The following is a 3,147-nucleotide window of genomic DNA, read 5'->3' as shown; positions in this document are numbered from 1 at the left end:
TTGCATTCCATTCAGACTCTGAGAAATCATATTGACTTGCTGAGTCAATATTTTGTTCTGAGCCAATATGGCATTCAGAGTATCAACTTCAAGAACTCCCTTCTTCATAGGCGTCCCATTACTCACAGGATTTCTCTCAGAAGTGTACATGAACTGGTTATTAGCAACCATGTCAATGAGTTCTTGAGCTTCTGCAGGCGTTTTCTTTAGGTGAATGGATCCACTTGCAGAAGTGTCCAATGACATCTTTGATAGCTCAGATAAACCATCATAGAATATATCCAGGATGGTCCATTCTGAAAGCATGTCAGAAGGACACTTTTTGGTCAACTGTTTGTATCTTTCCCAAGCTTCATAGAGGGATTCACCATCTTTTTGTTTGAAGGTTTGGACATCCACTCTAAGCTTGCTCAGCTTTTGAGGAGGAAAGAACTTGGCTAAGAAAGCCGTGACCAGCTTATCCCAAGAGTTCAGGCTATCTTTAGGTTGAGAGTCCAACCATATTCTAGCTCTGTCTCTTACAGCAAATGGGAAAAGCATGAGCCTGTAGACTTCAGGATCTACTCCATTAGTCTTAACAGTATCACAGATCTGCAAGAATTCAATTAAGAACTGAAAAGGATCTTCAGATGGAAGTCCATGAAACTTGCAGTTCTGCTGCATCAGAGAAACTAGCTGAGGTTTCAGCTCAAAATTGTTTGCTCCAATGGTAGGAATGGAGATGCTTCTTCCATGTAAATTGGAATTTGGTGCAGTAAAGTCACCAAGCATTCTCCTTGCATTATTATTATTTTCGGCTGCCATCTCCTCTTCTTGTTCGAAAATTTCTGAAAGGTTATCTCTGGATTGTTGTAATTTAGCTTCTCTTAGTTTCCTTTTCAGAGTCCTTTCAGGTTCTGGATCTGCTTCAACAAGAATGTTCTTGTCCTTGCTCCTACTCATATGAAAAAGAGAGAACATAAAATAATAATAATAGGGGTCCTTTTTACCACAGTATAGAGGTCACAGTGTGAGTTAGAAGAAAAGAATAAGAAGAAATTCGAACACAGATGGAAGAGGGGGTTCGAATTTGGGTGAGATGAAGTGTTAGTAGATGAATAAATAAATAGAATGAGATGAGAGAGATGGAGAATTTTCAAAAATAATTTTTGAAAAAGAGTTAGTAATTTTCGAAAATAGTTTTTGAAAAATGTTAGTAATTTTTTTTCAAAAATTTTAAAATCAAAAATTGAAATAATTAGTTAATTAAAAAGAAATTTTTGAAAAAAGGGGGAAGATATTTTCGAAAATTAGAGAGAGAGAGAGAGTTAGTTAGGTAGTTTTGAAAAAGATAAGAAACAAACAAAAAGTTAGTTAGTTAGTTGAAACAAATTTTGAAAATCAATTTTTGAACAGATAAGAAGATAAGAAGTTAGAGAAGATATTTTTGAAAAGATATGATTTGAAATTAGTTTTGAAAAAGATTTGATTTTTAAAATCTCAATTAATGACTTGATTCACAAGAAATCACAAGATATGATTCTAGAACTTAAAGTTTGAATCTTTCTTAACAAGTAAGTAACAAACTTGAAATTTTTGAATCAAAACATTAATTGATTATGTTATTTTCGAAAATTTGATATAAAAATAAGAAAAAGATTTTTGAAAAATATTTTTGGAACTTTTGAAAATAACTAAGAAATTTGAAAAAGATTTGATTTTTGAAAAAGATTTTGAAAAAGATGAGATTTTTAAATTGAAAATTTGATTTGACTCATAAAAACAACTAGATTTTAAAAATTTTTGAAAGAGTCAAATCTAATTTTCGAAATTTTGAGAGAGAAAAAGGGAAAGATATTTTTTTGATTTTTGAATTTTTAATGATGAGAGATAAAAACAAGAAAAATGATGCAATGCATGAAAGTTATGGATCAAAACAATGAATGCATGCAAGAATGCTATGAATGTCAAGATGAACACCAAGAACACTTTGAATGTCAAGATGAACACCAAGAACATATTTTTGAAAAATTTTTAATGCAAGGAAAACATGCAAGACACCAAACTTAGAATTCTTTAATGCTTAGACACTAAGAATTCAAGAATGCATATGAAAAACAAGAAAAGACACAAAACATGCAAATGCAAAGATCAAACAAGAAGACTTACCAAGAACAACTTGAAGATCATGAAGAACATTATGAATGCATGAGAATTTTCGAAAAATGCAAGATGCACATGAAATTGACACCAAACTTATAACATGACTCAAGACTCAAACAAGAAACACAAAAAATATTTTTTTTTTTATGATTTTATAATTTTTTTTGTATTTTCTTTTAATTTTTTCGAAAATCATTTTGAAAAAGAAAAATAAGGATTCCAAAATTTTTAATATGAATTCCAGGAATCTTATGCTCTTTAGTCTAAAGCTCCAATCAAAGGGTCAGGCATGGCTTAATAGCCAGCCAAGCTTTAGTATGTAACTCAGACATGACACGCCTAACATGCCCTACAGTCGTGGCTTTACAGCCAGCCAGGCTTCAACATGCTTTATGAAACACTAGAATTCATTCTTAAAAATTCTGAACAAAAATATATTTTTGAAAACATTTTTAATAATTTTTTTTTCGAAAACAAAGGAGAAATTTTTGAAAGATTTTTTTGAAAAAATTTTGAAAACTTTTTGAAAAGAAAACGAAAAGAAAGTTACCCAATCTGAGCAACAAGATGAACGGTCAGTTGTCCAAACTCGAACAATCCCCGGCAACGGCGCCAAAAACTTGGTGCACAGAAATTGTGATTATACTTTGATTATGTAAAATTCATCGCTCTTTCTTTCCCTGGTAATGGCGCCAAAAACATGATGCCAATACCATGGTTCACAACTTTGCACAACTAACCAGCAAGTGCACTAGGTCGTCCAAGTAATACCTTACGTGAGTAAGGGTCGAATCCCACAGAGATTGTTGGTATGAAGCAAGCTATGGTCACCTTGTAAATCTCAGTCAGGCAGATATAAAATAGTAATGGGGTTTTCGAAAATAATTAATAAAACAGGGATAGAAATACTTATGTAAATCATTGGTGAGAATTTCAGATAAGCGAATAGAGATGCTTTCGTTCCTCTGAACCTCTGCTTTCTTGCTATCTTCACCCAATCAGTCT

The 3,147-nt window shown here is 32.3% G+C and overlaps 1 non-coding gene across 1 annotated transcript; it reads left to right on the top strand.

The window, feature by feature from the left end:
• Positions 1-300: 300 nt before the first annotated feature.
• LOC112767513 (small nucleolar RNA R71) lies at positions 301-408 on the top strand. The gene has a single exon (XR_003184955.1). It is a non-coding gene; the product is annotated as a small nucleolar RNA R71 (small nucleolar RNA).
• Positions 409-3,147: the final 2,739 nt, after the last annotated feature.

This window comes from Arachis hypogaea, chromosome 17 (genome assembly GCF_003086295.3).
Source record: "Arachis hypogaea cultivar Tifrunner chromosome 17, arahy.Tifrunner.gnm2.J5K5, whole genome shotgun sequence".
In the NCBI taxonomy this organism is placed as follows: domain Eukaryota; kingdom Viridiplantae; phylum Streptophyta; class Magnoliopsida; order Fabales; family Fabaceae; genus Arachis; species Arachis hypogaea.
Note: the sequence above shows the minus strand (reverse complement) of the source record. Positions and strands in the feature narration are given on the sequence as shown.